At 48.2% G+C, this 22,958-nt stretch overlaps 1 long non-coding RNA gene across 1 annotated transcript in view; it reads right to left on the bottom strand.

The window, feature by feature from the left end:
- Positions 1-3,224: 3,224 nt before the first annotated feature.
- LOC132215696 (uncharacterized) overlaps positions 3,225-22,958 on the bottom strand; it is a 41,391-nt gene continuing 21,657 nt past the window's right edge. The window contains exons 2-3 of the long non-coding RNA XR_009448597.1: positions 9,353-9,564; positions 3,225-3,380 (exon numbers count right to left, since the gene is read on the bottom strand). This is a non-coding gene — a long non-coding RNA (uncharacterized LOC132215696). The remainder of the gene's footprint in view (positions 3,381-9,352; positions 9,565-22,958) is intronic.

Here is a 22,958-nt window from a genome sequence, read left to right as displayed (position 1 = left end):
CATGATAACATACAAGTACATGATAAATTGTCGACACTTGATAAGTTGCAGTTGCTCAATAAGCTAAACTAGTACTTGTTATTCGAATCTTTATGCAGTGATACTTGTTCTAATAAGTTGTTTATTTTATTTCTTTTGCGCCCTAAATTCATGAAAGAAATGTTGAATAGAAGTGAGTTATTGGAAAAGCTAAGGAACATAAGTGAAGAGTGCTCTGATATTATTCTTTCACAATGCAGTCATTTTGACTGCTTTTGGGCACTATAGGTATATACTAAGTTTCAGTCTTTCTAGTGTTAAAGAACAGTCTTGTGGAGGATAAGCCCGGATGTGTGAGCAAACACAGGCAAAGGATTCTTCATCAAAGTCAGGGCAATCCGTAGCAAAGCCACTGTCAAACGTGCCCAAAGAAACAGGAAAGAACCACAAATTATAATGTACAGAGCAAGTCCTGGGAATAAATTCTGAATCCATGATCTAGCAGCTAATTTCTAACCTCTCTAAACCTCTGCATCTTTACCTTAAAAATGGGACCATAACATCACACAAAGGCTGTGGGGAAGACTAGGTAAGGTTCTATTTACAAAGAGACCTACATCAGGGCTGGCGCAGTTAACGCTTCCTCCATCCAGGGAGGCAGCATCTAGAGAGGAGAAGGGCCTGAAGTTTGAACGTGGAAAATGTGGGTTCTAGTCCTGAGTCTGCCCTTGACATGACCTTGCTGCCGGTCCGTGAAGCCCTTCTGCACTGGGGATGGAGAGGGGAGAACAACGGACGGAAATAGTCCTGCACTCCACTAGGCTCTCTAAGCCCTGGCTGAGGGTTCAGTTAGATTAGGTGCCACCCACAGGGAACTCTAGTTTACTACCTGCTTTTGTACAGCCCATGAGCTAAAAATGGTTTTTACAATTTTAAATGGTTTTTAAAAATTCCAAAAAAGAATAATATATTGTAAGGTGTGAAAGTTATATGAAATTCAAATTTCAATGTTCCTTAATAAGTTTTATTTTAATACAGACACACCCGTTCTTTTATATGTCTGTGGTATCCTTGTGATAAAAAGTCAGAACAGAGTAGTTGCAAATGTGACCATACAAACTGCCAACCCTAATCTTTCTTCTTTTTTAAAAAATATGTTTTTATTGATTTCAGAGAAAGGAAGGGAGAGGGAGACAGAGACAGAAATATCAATGATGAGCATCATTGATCGGCTACCTCCTGCACGCCCCCTACTGGGGATGAAGCCTGAGACCCTGGGCATGTGCCCTGACCAGGAAGTGAACAGTAACCTCCTAATTCATGGACTGATGTTCGACCACTGAGCCACACTGGCTGGGCAAAGCCTAAACGCTTCACCAGCTGGCCCTTTAACAGAAAAAGTTTGTGGACTCTTGAGTTAGGTCATCAGAAGCACAAGCTATTTGCTCAGCTCCCCATAGAAAAGTATTTGGTGTACTAAGATTTAATACAATGCCCTTAACTTTTATAGGGTTCATAAGAAACATCCATTTGAGTGGAATTTCTGTGTCTTCTGCAATAAATGCTTTCTAGAATTTTATGCCAGAAAAGAAGCTTGTCTTCAATTGACCTTGTATACGTCATTTTATTACCCAGTGTAGCTGGCATATGGTAAGTGGTGCAGAATAATTTTAGTTTATTTTAAATTATATTAGCAGATGATTCTTTTAATATATATATATATTGATTTCAGAGAGGAAGGGAGGAAGAGAGAGATAGAAACATCAATGATGAGAGAGAATCATTGATTGGCTGCCTCCTGCATGCCCCTACTGGGGATTAAGCCCACAACCCGGGCATGTGCCCTGACCAGGAATTGAACCCTCACCTCCTGGTTCATAGGCCGATGCTCAACCACTGAGCCACACCGCTGGGCATGATGTATCTGTTAATATCCTCGCCCTCTCCAGGAGCTTCCCAGCCGTAACTCAGATCTTCTAGCTGCTTCCTCAGACCTGGCACTGCTTCCCTCTCTTCACTTCTACCGGCTCCAGTCCTTCTCCCTGTGGCTGCCGGTTGACTTTCTACAGCAGCCAGCAGGGAAAGGTCAAAAACTAAGGTGGTCCAAGCCTGCCCACCACCTGTTTCTATATTTTTAAATGATTACATAAGTACTTACACAGTCTCCTCCATTTCCCCCTTAGCCCCAAATGCTTATTCTCTGGCCCTTTCCCGAAAAAGTTCGCCATCCTCTGTCACAAATGAGAACTGGTTGCTGCCCCGCTTCTCCTCACCTGCACTCCTCAGTGCTCGCCCCAGAGGCACTGGGGGAAATGCAGATTGCTGGGCCCCCAGCCGTGGGCAAACTACATCCCGCGGGCCAGATCCGGCCCATTTGAAATGAATAAAACTAAAAAAAAAAAAAAAAAAAAAAAAAAGACCGTGCCCTTTTATGTAATGATGTTTACTTTGAATTGATATTAGTTCACACAAACACTCCATCCATGCTTTTGTTCCGGCCCTCCGGTCCAGTTTAAGAACCCATTGTGGCCCTCGAGTCAAAAAGTTTGCCCACCCCTGATAGACATTCTGGTTCCGTGGGGGTGCAGCCTGGAATCTGTATCCTAACAAACACTCGTCGCACACACCCGGCGGTCCTCACATAGATGGCCCACAGCCACACCTTGTGGAATCTCTTCTAACTGGAGCGATGACCTGAGGCTCCTGAGATACCCAGACAGCTCATGCCTTTGCCACAGTCTTGTCTGCCCGGAAAGCCTTGGAAATGCCTTTCTCTTTCGAGGCTCAACACAAAGGCCACATCTTGTTCGCAGGCCCCCACCGCTACCTCAGACCAGCACTGTTGCCCCTCCCCTGTCCGCTCCACAGAGCACCTGTCCTCCTATAACCCTGATGATGCGCTAATGTAGCTTTCCCAGGAGCCACACGTGAGCTCCCCATCGTGTCCCCAGTCCTTGCAGAGAAGGCACTTGATTAACATTCAGTGACTCGGGGAATGAACAGATGGATTTGCTCCAAAATGCCGCGTAACGCAGCGCCAAGTCAGAACTGGAGTCCCCACTCCAGACCCCCGTGGGTGGCTCCCATGCCCAGCCATCAGCTGCCGGAGCAGAGGGTTCGGAGAAGGGCTGGCCTGGGTGTGAATCCTGCTAGCTCGGTGACCTTGGCGACTTGGACCAGCTCTCAGAGCCTCATTACATCATCTCTAAAATGAGAAAGATGATACGAACAGCACTTACCTCATCGAGTTGCTCTGAGGCTGAAGTGAAATAATCCACGGAACGCTCGTCAGCACATAGGAAGCATTCGATCCCGGTTAATTATAGTTGTGATTCCGTCATCTTCCTTGGTCCACACCAGGCATTTCCCCAGGGAGCCTGGGAGGAAGCCTCAGCCTTTCTCTGTGAAGGGGACAGTGGGGACTGTTCAGATTTGAGTCTCCGTCAGCCAATGCCATCCCTCGTGTCTTTAAGATCTTATGGGAAATCACCAACCAGGCTAAAGCCCTGTCAAGTGACCCGGTGTTCTGGAGCTGCTGAAGCACATGAACCCCAGCTCTGAGCCAAACTCAAGAAATCCACCCACAGAGACCCTGCTCCCTGGAGGTTTGAGGCAGAGTTGTTTCAGAAAACAGAGGACACCCAGCACCAAGGGCTGGGACACTCGGAGGCTGCTGGCCGCATCCCCGCCCAGCACAGCAACACTGCAAGTTTGTCGAGTCCTCATCACACACAGGCAGGTGCCACCAACCCCGGGAGAGGGAATGAAGCAGGAGCCTCAGTTGCCCACAGCGTGGACCTGCCATGCAATGTGGCAGATCCAGGATGGGGCTTCCTGCAGCAGGGTAGCCTCTGGGATGAGGAGCCCGGATTACAGGCCCACCCACCACCCCCAAGGTGACAGGGCACTGTCAGAGAGCTCACAGGCTACAGAACCAGGAAGACTTGAGTAATGTTTGGTAGCCTAATACACTCTTTTAAAACCATTCTTCAGTCACACAAACCAGAAGCCTAGGAGTTGACCTTGACATCTCTCTCTCCCTCAATCCCCCCTACCTATCCTCCATCATGGAATGACACCATTTTATCTCCTAATGATTTTGGCCACCAACCATCCCCATTCCCAATCTCACTTATTCTGTTGGATTTCTTTTTCTTTTTCCATTGCACATAATGCTTCCCAACACACTAGCTTACTTATTTATTATGTTCTGTCTCCCCCTCATGAAAATGTCAGCTCTATGAGGATAGGGTTCTTGGCCTGTTTTGCTCACAGAGTAGGTGCTCAGAAATACTCATGGATGAATTCTTCATGTCTACCATCTCCGATCTAAATGACTACACTAGCTTCCTGCCTGGCCCTCTGATGCCCACTCAGGTCCATTTCCATTCCATTCCCCAATGTGGTATCTTCTCAAAATCCAAGCTGGTCATATGTCTGCTCTCTGCTGCTCACACCTGCACTCACACCTGCACTCACAGACTCCAGACACAGCAATGGCTCCCCGCAGCTCTTGGGATGACGTCCAAAGCCCCAACTCAGCCCACAAGGTCCTGTGTGGCCTGCTCCGGCCTCCTCTGGCCTCTGTGCTCCCCACCCTCCTCCTTCTCCTTTCTCTGGTCCCACTGGACTCTCTTCAGCTACCAAATGCCTGTTTGCCACATCGTTCCCTCCACAGGGCATGAGTCCAAGAAGATTCCCGTGCTTGGAATACTTTCTCCCTTCCTACTCATCCTTTAGCTCCCTGCTCTGGGCAGTCTTCTCTGACACGGCTCACACCCTCACTAGGTCAGACCCTCATGGCAGGATCTCATACACCATCCGGGACTTCCCCTCCACAGTGCTGTCAGGAATGCATTTTTATACCCGTCTGTGGGTTGTTTGTTAACATCTTTCTTCTTGACTGTCAACTCCAGGAGGGCAGGGCTGTCTTTCTTGCTCACTATTTTATTACAGGCGGGCAGGCCTGTAATGCCTAACAGAGTGCCAGACACCTCGTAGGCACTCTATAAACCTTTGTTGAGTGAATGAATGAAACCAAGGCCCAAAGGCCAGAAGTGACTTACTCACAGTGGAGCCGCCTGGAGTTGGCTGCACTGGGCTGAGGAACACAGAATTCAGGACTCTTCCCGGAACTCATTCACTTGTCTTTGGCAGAGCAGTGATGACAGTCCCCCAGCCAGCAGAGAACACAGCTGGTCAGCACACCAGACAGGGGGATGGACCCAGGCCTCTGGAGGTCCTTTCTGGAACAACGGCTCCAGGCAGTCAAGACAGAAGGTCTCTATGTTGGGGACTATTACACACTAAATTCCCCTCATGGAGATTGCAATTCACATCTACAGACTGAAGGCTCTCAAAGTCCCAGGTCGGAAAGAAACGGTGAACACCATGCAGAGGATTTTCCTTCCCCAGAAGAAAACATTTCTGCACAAGGCCAGTCCACAGGTCAGCTCCGAGCACAACCAAGTGGACACTCAATCTTCCAAAGAACACGTATCAAAGGCCTACTCAGTTTCAGGTATGCGCCGGGTGCCGAGACAACTGCAGAAGAAAAGTCAGCAAGGCCCTATCCTCAGGCAGTTTACGTTCTAGGAGGGGAAAAGCCAAACTCAAAACCAACTAAAGGGTGGAATGAACAACCGGCCGTGAACTGAAATCACATAAGTTCAATGAAAGGAACGCCGGCCATGATTGGCTGCTGGGCTGAGCCCTGAGGGGGTGACCACACAGCTGACAGTGTGAGGCACTGAGGCCAGCCTGACGGACGGCCAGGGCCAGCATGCCCGGCTCCCAGTAATCCCGTCCCTTAGCTGTGAATCCTCTAGAGACGAATTCTGCTTCCACACGCCTCTCAGTAACACCCAAGTAGGAAACCACAGGTCCTCCAGGATGTGACTCAGGCAGAGCTGACACGGGGGCTCGGTGTTGCTAAATTTCCAGCACACCGGTGAATGGAAAAGCACACATAGAGAGGAATGTCCCCCTTCCAGGGTATGATCACGAAAACCGCGCCAGATTAACGTATAATATCTCACTGAACGTGCTAAAAATGGTTTTGGAGCGCAGAGGAATTGCTTAAATGGAAAGTAATTGTTGAGGAGCCATTATTGTTCATCCAAGATGGGGCCGATGACATTGAGGTGTTCCGTTTAATGTGCTGCCATAACTATCCTCTTTTAGAGACGATAAAGCTAAGCGTTCTCAGATGACCTGGATGCCCGTACCTCGTTTTCTCATAATACCTTATGGCCATCCACCTGGAATTCTCCAACCTTGGGGGTTTCCAAGAACTATAGCCCTCACAGCTGAGGAGGGATGTGCCGTCAACATTCGGGTCCTAGATGTGTCTGAGGCTATCAAAACGTTAGGTTTCTCCAATGGTTTGGCAAAGTGAGCTGTGCAAACGGAGGAGATGCTTGTCACTTGCTCTCCCCCTATTCTTCTCCTCCTCCTCCTCCTCCTCCTCCTCCTCCTCCTCCTCCTCCTCCTCCTCCTCCTCCTCCTCTTCCTCCTCCTCCTCCTCCAGCTTGCCCTGGCTGACTCTCACGGTGGAGTGGAGATCATTTCCCAACATGAGAACATTCCTGGGTGCTGTAGGGAACGAGCAGCAGAAAAATGAGGTTTGCCTGACCCCTTGTGGTGCCTGGCTCTCAAAGCCTGCTCTTGGCTGTGCAGACTAGACACGGAAGACTGGGCTCGGTTCGGTGTGAATGTGGGTGGCTGTAGTGGATTGAATGGTGGCTCCCCAGAAAACATGTTCTCCCACTGTGACCCTGTTTGGAGAGGGTTTTTGCAGAAGGATTAAATGATGAGTTCTAAGATGAAACCATTTTAGATGACCTGAGTGGGCCCTACATTGAGTGATAAGAAGACGCAGACCCAGACAAGGCCGTGAGAAGATGGATGCAGAAACTAGAGTCACACGACTACAAGCCAGGGAATGCCGAGGATTGCCGCAGTCATCAGAAACTGGGAGAGAGCCATGGGAGGGATCTGCCCTCAGAACCTCCAAAAAGAACTAACCTTGCCGACGACACCTTCATTTGGGACTTCTGGCTTCTGGAATGGTAGGAAAATAAATTTCTGTTGTTTGAAGCCACCAAGTTTGGGGTTATTGGCTAAGGCAGCGCTGGGCAACGAATACAGTGTCTTTTATAGCCAAGGTGGGGTTGGGGGATAGAAGGGCTCAAAGCCAGTGGTTTCCAAATGCTTGTCTATGGCGAGAGTGAATCAGATTAGCCTGGGCCCTTGTTAGAACCGAGTCCCGATTGTGGGTTAGAGTCCCTGCGCTGTGCAGGGGGATATGGAATCTGTACCTTTAATACGCTGTCCCTATCAATTCTCCCGCACAACCAGTCCTGGGAGCCGCTGCTCTGAACACCTCAGGAGTAGCCGCTGTGGTCGTGGTAGTGCTATTCACTGAATTATTTCTTCCTCTTCACCTTCCAAGCACAGGATAAGACCACACTTCCTGCTCTGCAGCCGGTGGTCAGGTAAAGTCAAGCCACTAGTTTGGGCCTAAGGAACTGTGAGTGAAAGTGCAGTGTGTCGCTCCTGGGCTGAACCTTAACTGCCAGCGTGAGACCCTCCGAGCTCTTTTCCGGCAACGTGTGGGATGGCGGCAGCCCCATCAGCCTGGTTCTCTGAGTGGCTGAGCGGAGCTCCTTGCCCCCCTCGAAGGCCCATGTGGCCCTGGGGTTTGAAAGGCTCTGAAATGTCCGGTTGTTTGTTACTGCAGCACAACCCAGCCTATCCTCACTGACTGAAAAGTTTTATTTCAACTTCAAGTCACCCTCTCTAAGGCATAACTTGGATACGGAAACATTGTTTTGGCACTTTGGGGACAATTTGTTAACCATGGCTTCGGCTCATCATTGCAAACACTGCTCATATTAGGGGAGGGACTGAACTGAACTCAGTATTAACTCCCAAACAAACTCCAAAAATTTTTTTTCTAGCCAAAACCGGTTTGGCTCAGTGGATAGAGCGTCGGCCTGTGGACTGAAAGGTCCCAGGTTCGATTCCGGTCAAGGGCATGTACCTGGGTTGCGGGCATATCCCCAGTAGGAGATGTGCAGAAGGCAGCTGATCGATGTTTCTCTCTCATCGATGTTTCTAACTCTCTATCTCTCTCCCTTCCTCTCTGTAAAAAATCAATAAAATATATTTAAAAAAAAATTTTTTTTTCTTGCTATCTTTTTAATTCACTAAAACTGGTGATTTTCTAGCCAGTATCAAACTTTAGTGTGCATACGAATCACCCCAGATCTTGTTAACATACACAGTATTAGAACTCAGTAGTCTAGGATGAGTTACATTCTGTATTTCTGACAAACTCTCGGGTGATGCCAGTTCTGCTGTCCTGTAGACACACTTAGAGTAGCAAGGTTTTAAACAATGATTTTCTACAAAATTACTTCTAAACCAACAGTTAAATTAACTTCATAACCTCCATAATTACACTGGTGTATATCTGTAAAGCCATCTGTAGTTTCACATGCGTCCAATTTCAGCCTCATCATGGTCCTGTCTGTGAGGGAGACCAAGCAGGTATTCTCAGACCCACTTTGCAGACGAGAAAAATAAAAGCTGGGGGAGGTTAAGAGATGTCTCCAGGGTCATATAGCTTAGAAATGCCAAAAGTCTGGCTAAGGGCACAAATCACATTATACTGATGCTCTACCAGTGCCCAAGTAATAGCTCTCAAGACTTCATCAGTGTTTAAATACTCAGCAGGATTGTAAACTGAGAGAGAGAGAGAGAGAGAGAGAGAGAGAGAGAGAGAGAGAACGAACTTCAGATTTCAATTCTTTGGTGGCCTCAACCTAGCCTCTGAATTAGTCTACACTGGCTTTGGAATGTCCTTTTCATGGAGGAAACACTGCCCTCTGGTGGGTTTCCAGAGCATTACTTTTCAGGACACCATCTGAGTTCCATCCTTGCAACTCTGGGCTTCATAGCTCCAGTTCTTTGAGTCAACAAGGGCTAGGCCCTGTGTACGGGATCCAGACGTGGCATAAGCCATGGTCCTTACCTTCTAGGAGCTCTGGAGGCAGGCGCAGAGACAAGACTTTTCGCATGACACAATCTGTTCGTAACGCAGAGTTTGTGGCCGCTTTGGTCCTCAGCTCCCCCGTCTATAAAGAGAGGATACAATAGGCTTGCCAAGCTAGGTACCTGGATGAAGATGAGAGATTTGCCCTAAAAATCAACAGGCCTTGGACATGGAGGTGTTACAGGAAAGGAGACGGTCACGATGCCAAGACGACACCATGATGTTGAGCCTCGTTGGCAGGGAGAACCATCACGCCTCCGGGAGAGATAAGGTGAACAGTTAATTTGGGGGAAACGATGACAAGTTTCAATTTACCTGTGAGTCTGAAATGACACCAGGACACGGTGTGGCACTATCCAAAGCACTTGAAAGGAGATGAGGGATGAAAATGCAGCTTTAGGAAGGAGAAGGCAGCGGCCAGGGGCACAAGTCCGGAGTCTAAGGGCCTGGGTTTAAGTCTTAACTCCACTACTTGCCAGCAGTGACCTCAGCAAGCGTTTAACCTCCCAGTGTCTCCAGCTGGGCACCTAGAACATGAAACAATAGTTGCCATGAGAATGAAATAAGTTAGTGCGGGTACTGGGTTATACTATCTCTTGAGTGCCTCCTATTCACTGGACTATAACCTCCATGAGAGCAAGAGTTTTTGTTGATTTCTATGTCTCCTAGTGCAGAATGTGCACTCAATCAATAGTCACTGGATAAAGGAGTGAGTGAGTGAATGAATGAATGAATGAATGAATGACGGAATTGCCACAGGATTGATGGACTGAGACGCTGTTTGAGGGGCAGGCTGAAAGAGAGACTGGACGTCTGAGCTCAGATGTTGCCCAGAATTGGGAGCTGAGGTCACTATCTAACACTGTTCTTTTTAGAAGCGTGAACCGGAGGTTTTCCCATGGGAAGGACTAGGTTCTCAACCAGAGCAATGTCTAGAGGAGAGCTCTTTGGTTTCTGCAGTTGGTGGGAGCGGAGAAAATGCTCCCTGCATCCAGCCAGGGAATCCGCTAAACAGCCCACAATGCACGGGACAACCCCACAACAGAGTCATCTATCCCCCAATGTCAACAGGCCCAGGGCTGCGAAACCCTAGAGTAGAGGGGAGAGTCCAAAAGATGGCCCCGATCCCAGCTAGTGTGCTTCTCTCTAGCTCTGTGACCTTCGCAGTCAAATCCTTGCTCTTTCTGAGTTTGCTTCCTAATCTACAAAATGGGAACCATAGCAATACCAACTGAGGTTGTGGTGAGGAGAACAGTTGTGTGTTCCCAGCCCCTGACAAATGGTGGGCCCACGTTAAACCCCAGCATTCCTATTAGTTATGACTCTCGGGCACGGGGATGCATAACACAGACAACGCCTCAGCTCCTGGGGAACCACTGAGGCTGAATCCCACTCCCACAGCTTGAAGAGGTCACATTCACGCCCGCTTCGCTCCCCCCATCCTACACACAAAAGCAATTACACTAATATTGGTCTGGCTCCTCCTTTCATGTTGCTGAGGGCACCGAAGGGGGTGCACGGCCAGGAATGGCTTCAGACTTGCCACCAAAGTGAAACTGGGCGGAGGTTCTACTTCTACGCAGCTTAGAATCAGCTCATAACCTTGACCCAGGCCTGACCCAGGCAAACGTTAGCCAGACCGACCGCCATCTCGATGGTCTGGCCAGTGGAGCAGGTTCTGGCAGGTAACCTGAGTATGAGAGAAGTTGCCAAACACCACCAGAAGCTTACAAAAGACCTACCTTCCAGGCAAAGAAAATAAAAAAGAAATCTGGGGAAACTCTCCTGAAGGCCACGTTACTTAGACATTGCTGTGTGTGAGTGTGCAGAGGATGGCGGGCAAGCACGTTACATACACTGAGGTTCCCACGTCTCTGAATGCACCCACATACCCCTCATAACACTCGGGGTGCCGCTCCTGCCTGGCCTTTCCCTGGCTTGCTCCGGCTGTGGCTTACAGGTGACTCTGGCCAGAGCGACGGCACCTTTATTTCTTGAAGACAGAGACTCAAGCATCAGTTCTGTCCTCTGTCTTGGAGGTCTCATGGAGGATGGATGGGGCCCAGGGGCAGGAAAGATGGAAGAGAGAAAATGGGGAAGAAATAGGACAGAGCTCCTCAATGAACAATAATAGTTAAAAATTTCTGAGCATTTACTGTATACCAGGCACTGTGCTACCTTCGTGTTCATTATTCAGTCCTCCAAGTCTCCTATGAATTCAGTTTAAGGTTGTTCATTTTACATAAGTCAAGTAAACTGCTCCAAGAGTTACACTGCCTCACACCAGCTCATTCCCAGTCCAATCAATGCCTATGACCCTGGGGTCAGGTGTGAAGTAACTTAAAAGGAAGATCTGCCTTATAGGGCATCCTCCCACCCGGCATTTGCGGGTACGTGGTAGGGGAGGGGGAGACAGTTTTCCTTCTGGTGGGAGGGCTAATTACTTGTCACATGACTGGGGGAGGGCGATGCCACTGGTACGTAGGAGGGGAAGCCAAGGGCATGAAACACCCTGTGTTGTAAAGAATAACACTCTGGTTGAGAAACACCGGAACCTTCTGGCCCTCAGCTCCCCCACCTCCACAGTATAGACCATATCGTCTGCATTATCATGAGGATGAAATGACATGTCATCTCGAAGGCACTGGCTCCCACAGGGCAGCAGACACTGTCAGAGCCCCAGCATACCCTGGGGCCTGTACCACTTCCCTCCACCTGCCACATCTGCCCCTCTTCCTCCAAGAGCTTCTGCTGCTGGGAAAGCTTGCTGTACCCTCTCATGACAAGGCACATCGAGGCACCCCAGACCCTCAGCCAACAACTACTGGTGGGAGCTGCCTCGCTCCTGGGAGCGAGAAGACGGAGGCTCATGCACTACCGTTTCCGCAGCAGGACTAGCAGGGTCCTTCCATGCTAACCAGCATCCTCTCCTCTGTCACTGCCCCCTCTCTTTCTCACGCTCTTGGGATCACCTCCCAATGAAACCATGTGCTGTCAGATCCTTGGGAAGCCCAATCTAAGACACACACTGACTAGTTCAGTGTTGGTCCCCTTTCCTCTGTGCCCTTGTTGGCTTGTATGTGTGTGTTTTTAGCCTAGAGCTGCCCTTATAAAAGCGTGTGTGTCTTCCTGTGCGGGTCCTGCTCATGTTAATAACTGTGTACTGTGAATTATGTTAGTTCTTCTCTCTGGCTCGTTAGCAACATTATTAAAAATTGGGTGGGGAGGGTAGCCCATTAAATTCCACAAAATGAAAATAATTCTTTCCCACACAATGTGAGCACTACCATTTCTGCTTTGGGGACTGAGAGACAGCACCCCCCTTTCCCCCGCCCCCCTCCCCCCTTCCCACACCCCGCCAGCCAAGGAGAAGAGTGGGCCCTTGAGGGACAATAGCTAGAGACAGTGCAGGTCCCAGGCAGCCAGAGGGCTGTGCCCAGGGAGGCACCCGCTGCCCTTGTCCATATAAACAGCAGAGCTGCACCGGTCGCATGGCCCCTCCTGAGCTCAGCAGTGCTAGAAGGGCCCACCCCTGTACAAATTCCTGCACCGGGCCTCCAGTGTAATTATAAGATATTCCTCCATGAGCATGTTCAAGTTTATCCTATTGGCTCTGTTATTACTTCTTTCATTTACTTCCAGATGCTCTCCCGATGACATGGGTTTCAGACCCCATTCATTTTCCAGATGACTTGTTGACACTGCCGTGGAGCAGCACCTTGAGCAGGAAGGGATGTGCCCTTGTTTCTTTCCTAGCCATCTCTCCGTCCACACATTGTCAACCCTTCACATATGCTCCATTCCGCTGGGTGTCTACAGAGGCAAAGAATTTAGAGTCTGGAAGGGACTCTGCCTCCTCACTCTCCTCTCCCTCCCTTTCCTCTTCCTTCTACTTCTTTCCCATATAACAACCCAGTTTCCTGCATCTGAAATATAGTGCCTGGTTGTAAACACCAGGAATTTGAAACCTAAGGAGACCCTAATTAAGGCCTAGGATCACACAGCAAACAAGTAGCTGAGCCAAAGTAATTCTCAATCTCCTGACTCTCAATATAGTGCTCATCCCACAGAATCCCATTTGGTTAAATTGATCCACCAAATTCATAGTCTTGATAAGGACCACATAAGTGAGTGAAGCAAACCCATCCCATGCCCCAGCCTATAGAAAGCCAAGCTCTGTTGGATCTGCTCTGTCAGGGTCTGACCTCATCTCTTGCCCTTTGCTCACTTTTCTTACAATTGTGCAAAGTTGGTTCCTGCCCTGGGGCCTTGACATTGGCTGTTCCCTCATACTAAACACTCTTCCCAGATCTTTGCATAGTTCAGGTCTAGTTTCCCCATCTGAGAACCCTAAAATTCCCTTGAGCTGCCCAATGCTGCCCATTCCTTAAAGATGGGTTCAGTATCTATGGTTTATATTATTATCTTTACTATAATTATTTTAATCAATGTCTAGTAATAGCATTGTGTGCTAGGCACTGTTTTAAATATACTACTTGTATAAATTAATTCTCATAATAGGACTCCATGAGGTAAATACTATTATAGCATCCATTTTCAGATGTAGAAATTGAGGCACAAAATTAATTTGCGCAAGTATATGTAGCTTATGAGTGGAAGAAAAGGAATTTTAACTAGGCCATCTGGCTGTAGAACCCTATACTCTAAGTTTTTAAAGTTATTAATTTTCCTCTTAGTATAACTTCAGCTATATCTCTCTCTAACGTTCCCCAAGTGGCCATTCAGCCATGTTTAAACTTTGCTAGTGCTGGGAGTTGGGAGCATGTGCCCCACCCCCCCACCCCGCCCTCCACCCCCCAACCCTCCAGGAGCCTACTCCATTGTTGGGCTGCTCAGGAAGTTCTTTCTCAATGAACTGGACTCTGCCTCCCTGCCACTTCTTGGTCTTGGTTCTTACATGGAGCACACTTTCCCATACAGCATCCCTTCACACTTTCCAGATCGGTTTCTAGAAACACCAAACCAGTAACCCTCTTTCCGAATGCCTTCTCTGATACCTTCAGTTGTACTAAATGTATCACAAACTCTGAAATGCCAGTTGGAAAAGAAATATTTTAATCCTAAAAGTCTTCAGAAGCCCCTCACTTTACGAGGGATCCTTAAAAATCTTAGGCTATGTTTTCTTTGCCTCAGTTGCCCCCGACTTCATCAGAGATTCTAGAAACAAGCGTACAAATAGCGATTCTGCATGGGACAGGGTGAGAGAGAAAGTGAGAGAGAGAAGAATGAGGTGTTTATGTGCAGAAAGAGGCCTTCAGAGCCTTGGTAGGGCAGGCAGTGTTCTGGGAAACAGAGCCATTTGGAGAGATCACTGACCATCAGTGGAGAATTGTTTGTGCTGTATCAGTGGACAAAGCTTTTGGAGTCAGAAGCAGCTGTCAGAGGGAGGGCTACTGTTGTCCAGGTCGCCCATCTCAGCATCACCATTAGAGGTAGGCATTCTGTTTGTGTGTGCATGTCTCCCCCAACCAGGAGGTAAGCCCCAAATAACCAGAATTTCCCCCCTATCGTGTTCACTGCTGCATCCTCAGTGCCTAGAACCATGCCTGGCACTCAGTAGGCACTCACATATCTGTTGAATGAATACAGGATTCATGCAGCTCAGCTTTGTTAATTATTGTGCCCCCTCCTCACTTTTGTCAAGTCATCATCGGTTCTTTCTCTTCCCTTTGATGCAAGAGGAGAACCCACTTCCACCTACCCGTTCCCGCTGGATTCTTATCTCAGCCGCACCATCAGGGGGTTGGTCTCGCCTGGGTTCTGAGGTCACAGAACCCTCTGCTTTTGCTAAGTTCCCAGGAGGAATTTCATGAAACACTCCAGGAGTGGAGGGAGACCCAGACTCAGCTCTAATTTTCACGGATTGGAGGGTGTGGCCCAGCAGTTTGTCCCTTATGGAGAGTCATGGGCTTCTCTGACAATTTGATTAAATCTGAATGCTCTCCCCAGAAAAATTCTCACAAGTGTGCACATTGTGGCATACTATAAAGCCCACACGTGGTCACCAGGTTAACAATCCATGGTGTAGACTCGCAGTGGTTCTCAACCTTCTGGCCCTTTAAATACAGTTCCTCATGTTGTGACCCAACCATAAAATTATTTTCGTTGCTACTTCATAACTGTAATGTTGCTACTGTTATGAATCGTAATGTAAATATCTGATATGCAGGATGGTCTTAGGCGACCTCTGTGAAAGGGTCGTTCGACTGCCAAAGGGGTCGCGACCCACAGGTTGAGAACCGCTGGTAGAGGGTAAACTCTCTGATTAGAGTTGATCCAGGAAGAAATCAACCTTGAGGGCTGAGGAAAAGGTCAATGTTACTAAGTAGTCACTTTATTTACTGATCATCTCATGTGAGGGGAGGGAAAGGAGGGGGGGGGAGAGAGAGAGAGAGAGAGAGAGAGAGAGAGAGAGAGAGAGAGAGAGAGAGAGAAGGGTAACATTTAAAACTCCTCTGCATGCAATTCTCAACCAGGTACTTTATTTTCTTTACATTTGCCTTGCTATCTGGAAAATCTAACAGTATTTCCATTTCCTCGGAGATAGGAAGTTTATAATAAATCTAAGAAAAAAATTGGTCGGCAAATCTCAAGAAATGTCCTCTCTCTCCCAGGATGGTTGTCCCTCCCATCCATCTGGCAGCCATGTTCCTTGACCCACATACACAGGAATAGACTACCGAGTCCAGTCCAGAATCAGAGCCAGGCAGGATGTGGGAAGTCCACCCAGCACTGCAATGCCAACTTTTAGATACCATAGGATCCAGCTCTGCGAATTTTGACATTTTTCTACAAATTCTTTGGGGATCACTAATGCTTTAAAAACTCTTATAAAGCTATGTAGCCCCTCATTTAAAAACGCACAATGTGCACAGAAACAAACACTTGCAACCAATTTTAAGGGGCACACAACCTCCCTCGAGTTTACCCCTGAATGCTCTAGAGTAGCACCATCCACGGTGGCAGCCACAAGCCACATGTGGGTGCTGAGCCCTAGAAATGTGGCTAGTTGGAATTGAGATATGCTGTAAGTGTGACATACATGATGGAGTTACTATGAGCAAAAGGATGTCCATTATCTCAGTAATTTTTATATGATTACAAGTTGAAATGATAATCTTTGGATATCTTGAATTAAACAAAACATGGTATTAAAGCTCATTTCACCTATTTCACAAGCCTGAAGACACCCTGGGTTCCTGAATTACAGGTATTTGCTTTAGCTCCTGTCCCACCATATTCCCCACTGCCCTATTCCTCATATCTTCACAGGGCTGTGCTAGGAGAGTGCCCCATGACACACCTCCCCCTTCACTTCCCCAGCAGCCGCCCAGGGCTGAAAGGAAGCTTGGGGCCACAGAGGGGCCTTCCTGAGAAAGGCCTCTGGTCAGGCTCTAGGGAGACATTGCAGCCCCTCGGCAGAGACAGAACACCCAGCCTCCAGGTGTGGCCAGGGACCTCTCAGCATGAGAAATGCCCCAACATGAGTTTTTGCTCTTCCTGCCCATCCACCAGCCTCAGCTAGAAATCCTCAGGCCCAGGTTCTGGGGTCTGCAGCTCCTAGGACCCAGCTGGACATGTAAAGAGCTCCCATGTCCCCAAGGATACAAGAAGACCTTCGATGATTTACACCACAGCCCCTGGATGTATTCAGCTAAAAGGACCCCAAATGCCACCTAGTCCATCCCTCATGTTACGATGGAAAAATTGAGTTCAGATGGGCCAAGTGACTTCCCTAGCCACTCCGCTGCTTAGTAACATGACCAGGGTCTAGCACAGAGCCTGGCTCAGTAATGACATGAATGAGTAACAATTGATCCAGGGAGGAATGCAGATTCCTAGCGCGCAGGCCAGTGCTCATCTTGCTACCCCGACTGACAGTCTACCCTCACCCTTTCTTTATCTTATTGGCGACCCAGGGAAAGATGCAGGAGAAAAACATAAGAAATGAAACAGGATTTGAAAGGAGAGATTTGACTTGACAGTGACTATTGGTTCTAGTCATCCCTCCCTCCTCAGTGGGGATTGTAGGGTCTCTGCAAATCCGAGGTACTCTCGCTTCTGGAGACCCTATTCCCCTGCTGATCAAGCATAGTCGAAGCCTCCCATAGCCTACTTTCAAGAGAATTTATACCTAACTACTTAAGAGTTGATTTGCAATTACAACTTGCTATTGACAAAATGTTATGATTTAGAAGCATTTAGTTAAGACATTGTTAGCTTTAATATTTGGGCTTTTGTTGTTGCTGTTAAGTCTCAAGCATTTCCATAGAACTTTGCAAAACTCTCAGCCCAAAGGCAGAGCAGATATCCCGCTGGTGCACTCCAGTGCCCTGTACCGCTAATTGGCCAAAGCCCACACCCTCCAGAGGTTAAGTCTTTGAACATCACCCTTGCCAAAGGATACGATGGCTCTGTCTCCCATGGGCCATCTTCAATAAGCAACAGCATTAATGAACAACCTCTGCTTGTTCTTTTGCAGGAGGAAAGAACAAATCATGGAGGCTCTAAAACTCAGAGGTCCACTTGGGCCCCATCCTCACTATGGATAACTCACACACCCACAGCATGATCCCACCGCCACCGACCACACAAACACGGACATCATTCACTAAAAACAGTAAGTCATGGACACACACAGAGCACTTCAGAGTTTGCAATGTTGCATATATATTTTTGCTGTAGGGGGATGGAGAACATGAGAGTGCAGCTGAGGCCACCTGCCTTTCTCATCACCCGGAAACTTGAGTCCTGCTGCCAACATCTGGGCCCCTCATCAGCTGCCTGGAGGATCACATAATCCCGCCCCCACACAGGCACACATCTAGCTCATCTGAGTCATGGGCCTATGGACCCCATCCCCATCAGAACATCTCACTGCTGGTGTGTCTGGCTGGTACCGTAAAGTCGTCCAGGGGTAAAGGGTGGAGCATGGGCTTTGGAGTCAGTCCCTCCTCAGTTGGTACCTTGGCTCCGTTGCTTGGTAACTGTGAGACTTGGGAAAGGTGACGAGGTAGCATTTCCATGTCCCCTCCTACCTCACAGGGTGGTTGTGAGGATTAGGGGCATGTTGCTTATGGCAGTCAATCAAATCACCTGCTTCCCAGTTCCGTGGCACATGCTCCTTTGAACACTCCCAGTCCAGCCCAGGAGTAAGTCATGCAGCTGGAGGGTTGAGATCCTGGAGTGGGGGAGTCTGGATCTGAACCCATGCTCTGCCACTGACTAACCGTGTGACTTTTGGCCAGTTAATCCATCGCTCTGGGCCTCCTCATCTATACAAAAATAAAAATAAAAATACAACGTAATTCTAAGGGTTGTTTGGGAGATTAAATGAATTAATAGACGAAAGTGTATGAAACAGTGCCAGGCACACAGGAAACCCTCATTAGCTACCCACTGCTGTTCCTATTACAGTCGATGCTCAGTAAATGCTAATTGAATTCAAATGTATCCACAAGATATCCTGGGGAAGGGATGGGGCCTCCTCTCCACTAAGATCGCCCAGAATATTTTCATTTGCAACATCCACACTTCCCTAGTAGAAAACCCACAGGAGGGTGGAGGCCAGAACTTGCCGGATTCTGATTTTCCTTTTTGTTTTCCAGTATCCCTGAAAGGAACTTGCAAGGTGGCATGGCAGGTAAGGAAATGGCATAAAAACTAGACGCAGTCTTCTTTATCTTCCATAATTCTTTCCCACTATGCTCCCATCTCCATTGTACTGAAAAAGAAGCCCAAACAACATGACAGAGAACTAGGAGGGGCTATGGAGGGGTGTGACCCGTTAGGGAGTCACAGTCTTATAGAGATAGTCGGTGCCACCCCAAGGTGCCATGGTCTAGAACAGTGATGGTGAACCTATGACACGCGTGTCAGAGGAAACACGCAAACTCATTTTTTTGGTTGATTTTTCTTTGTTAAATGGCATTTAAATATATAAAATAAATATCAAAAATATAAGTCTTTGTTTTACTATGCTTGCAAATATCAAAAAATTTCTATATGCGACACGGCACCAGAGTTAAGTTAGGGTTTTTCAAAATGCTGGCACGCCGAGCTCAAAAGGTTCGCCATCACTGGTCTAGGAGAACTTCACTGATCAAAGTGTGGCCTGTAGCCCAGCGGCATGGGCATCATCTGAGAGCTTATAGGAAATCCCAGGCCCCAACCCAGGTCTCCTGAACCAGGATCTGCACTTTAACAAGATCCCCGGGTGATTCATTTAAATTTTCAAGTTGAGAAGCAGGGCTCTCATAGATGTAGTGGGGGGTTTGAGGTCTGAAGAACCGGGTTTGCATCCTGGCTCAGCCACTCACTGGCTGCATCACCTTGGAAACTTAATATCTGAGCCTCAGCATCCTCATCTAACAACTAAGAACAACTGTAATGCCCCCTCCAACCTGTCACGAGGACTAGTGAGCATGTGTGTGGAAGTGTTTTATAATGTAGTAGGTACTAGATAAATGGACACTTTTATTTCTTTCCACTGTATGCATTTTTAAAGTAGCTCCTGTGGTCTATGGGCAAGAGAACGCCAGCCTATTCCGCTTTGGATGTGAGGGTAGAGCACACTCACGCTGAAATGATGGCGCTGCACCCAGAGCTGCTCCTGCTTGGGCAGGATCCTTGCCACCGTTTCCCAAGGCTCCCACGTGGACTGACCAGCCCAGGCAGCCTCCCTGTGAGGGGAGGCCAAGCTGTCCACACAACTCCTGGGAGAGCTGACACATTAACACTTATGAAGCCATAAAGAGGGTCTCCCTGGAGTATTGCAAAGAATATGGGCTTCAGGGACTAAAAGATATGGCTTTACATCCTGGTTCTGCCACTTCATAGCTGTGACCTTGAACAAGTCAGCTTAGCTTTCTGAGCCTCAATTTCTTCATCTATACAGGAAGCTAAAAATACAGACTCTCCCGGATTATTGTGAGATAACATATGTGAAGCATCTAATACAGCACCTGGCACATAGGTGTTCAATAAATGACACTGCAGCAGTAGTTACTATTATAACCAATAGGATTATTAGCGTGCCCACTATCTGTTTTCCCAATGACCATGAGGAGCTTGTTTTAGGCAAACCTTTTGGGCCTGGAATAGCCTAGAAAAAATATTCAGTCGTTGGCTCATTGTGCAAGCACGTATTAAGCTGTACGTGCAAAAAGAGCACAGACTGTGGTCAGAAAAGCCAGGTTCGAATCTCCAAGACTCCTTCCCACTCAAGGATTCTAGAATGTGTCAGCTTTCAGAAGAGGATCAATTCTGAGAGTCACCCAATCAGGGGAAAATATATGACTGAGGGCAAAGGGATGATAGAAAAGGGCACAGCAGACAGCCCACTTCACAGGGAGTCAGGGGCAATCCCACCCCCAGGACAGAGCCCATAGAGCAGTCCCCATATCAAACCAGAGTAACGTTTCATCTCCTGTTCTCTGAGTAGCTCAGGACACACTGGAAGTCAGGATAATGCTTTAGAGCAGCAATCCTCATACTTATGTGTGTATCAATGCCACCGAGAAAGCTTGTTAAATATATAGGTTACAGGCTATAGCGCCAGGGAACCTAATTCAGGAGGTCTTGAAATCACATATATACACATGTTTCTGATGCAAATGAAAGGAAACCTGCCTTAGGGACAAAAACCCACTTCTTTTGACTCAAAATTCGGCTCTTTTTTCTATCACACTAATGTCCTTCGGAAGGAAGGATAGACAGATGAATGGATGTGTGGATGGATGGACAGATGGACAAAGAAAATGAGTAAGTTTTCCCCACAGGCTGTAAATGAATAACAGATACTGGGGTCCTGATCTTGTTTGTCTCTACTGATCACAGTTCCTGGGAAGGACCCCTGAGCTCTGGACGCTTGGGCCAGGTGATTCGGGGACACCGATCAGAGACAGCCCGGTGTGGCCGGGAGGGTCTGATCTGGGGAGTTAGAATACACATGTTCAAGTCTCAGCACTGGTCCTCCCTCATAGTGTGACCACATGGAATTCACACCTTCACTGAACCCTGATTTTTCTCATTTGTATAAAGAGGATAAGAATGCCCATCCCACAAGATTGTTAACTACTAACATGAATTTTAAATTCCTGCACATCTGCATCTTGCTGCTTGAGGTTGGTAGGCTGAAGGCATTCCTGGGAACTCTCTTGAAATCTTTTCTTTTTTTTTTGTTTTTTTTTGTTGTTGTTGTTAATCCTCACCTGAGGATATTTTTTCCATTGATTTTAGGGAGAGTGGAAGAGAGGAAAAGACAGAGAGAAACGTCGATGTGAGAGAAAAATCAATTGGTTGCCTCTTGCATGAGCCCCGACCAGGGCCCAGGCCGGGGAGAAGCCTGCAACCAAGGTATGTGCCCTTGACCGGAATCGAACCTGGAACCCTTTGGTCCTCAGGCCAACGCTCTATCCACTGAGCCATACTATCTAGGGCTGAAATCTTTGCAAGTCTGTTTCATGGGCCCTTCTCCTCTGGCCTTCAGAAGACATTTGCGTCCTGGTCCCTGATAGAGGAGGCGCTGCCAGGGGACAGTCTATTTATTCTAACTTGCTCTGTCGACTCTAATGTTCTGTCACACAAGTGACTTGCTGTGCGGTGCCAGCAAGGAAACAATAAAATGCACGATTAAGAGTGTGGCTAATGCCTCCCAGGGAGTCGGCTCTCTGGAGGTCACATGTCCCCATGAATTCATTGCCATGGATGGCTTCCCCGTGGCCTTCAAGGGGGTTCTGCAGGGGGAGCCTCGCTTGCCCTTTTCCCACTTTTCCACGCTGAGTTGGGGATTCGGTGGGAAGTGGGGAGGGAGAAACAGAGCAAAACCCACTCTCCCCAGGGCCCTCCAGGGTGACAATGGGCCGGTCTCACCCTCTCTGTGGGACGTGTCTCCCTCACCCTTGAATTCAACCCCTGCTTCAAAGAGCCTGTCCAGCTCTGGCTCTTATGACTCGAATGACCTAGAACAAATACACCCCTTGTGCTATTATTTTTCTGAGTTTTTAAGTAAGACCAAGTCTTCCTGGTTCTTTTGTTTTATGGAGGAAACTGAAGGATTAGAGTCTTCCTTGGATTCTTTTAACAAAGCCAATTGGCTTGCCAAGAATGTCACTTCCCTCCCACCGCACAGTCCCCAGATATCAGGACAACATTACCCCCATATTGTCAACAGATGGGGTGGCAGGGACCCAGAAATAAGCTCCAAGAAGAGAACAAATGCGCATTGCGTGCTGGACATTTACATGCCTGTCTCTAATCTCCCCCAGTCAGATGTGGTGCCCCTTCGTCCAGCGGACTCCAAGGCAGTGTTCCTCCTCCGATGACCCTAACTGTGGCCTTCTCTCAGGCGGCCCATTGGGCAAGAGAAAGTCAGTGGAATCATTTGCAACAGGCGTGTGTGACACAGCCCTGCTGGGCCTGTAATAGGGAAATTAGACCTCACGCAAGAGGCTGTACCCAAGTAGCTGTCCAGCTGCCCTTGACCCCACTTTTGGGGGAGCCCATACACGGAATTCCATGTCAAGGGCACATGAGGACAACACAGGGACTTGGTAAATTGTGAAGTGGGAAAGCTGGTTTTTATTCCCTTTGCTCTCTAAAGCCTGGGAGCCTGCCTGGCTTATACCCTATTGACACGCCTGTCCTGTCCCTCAGGCCCCAGGATACCAGGTGCCACATGGTCGACCTTATAAAGTGATGGTCAGAAAGAAAGCCAGGGAAGCAGCCTTCACTGGGGCTCGGGAGCTGAGATCAGTGCCTGGCATGCAGCCCTCATTGACTCTCCATCCTGGCAACTCCGAGGGGCATGAGCACCCGCTCATCAGAAGGGGCCATTTGGCATCCTTCAAGTCATGTCCTGGCAGCACAGGGAGCCACACCCTTCAGGCTCCTGCGGTCT

Source organism: Myotis daubentonii, chromosome 1 (genome assembly GCF_963259705.1).
Source record: "Myotis daubentonii chromosome 1, mMyoDau2.1, whole genome shotgun sequence".
NCBI lineage: Eukaryota > Metazoa > Chordata > Mammalia > Chiroptera > Vespertilionidae > Myotis > Myotis daubentonii.
Note: the sequence above shows the minus strand (reverse complement) of the source record. Positions and strands in the feature narration are given on the sequence as shown.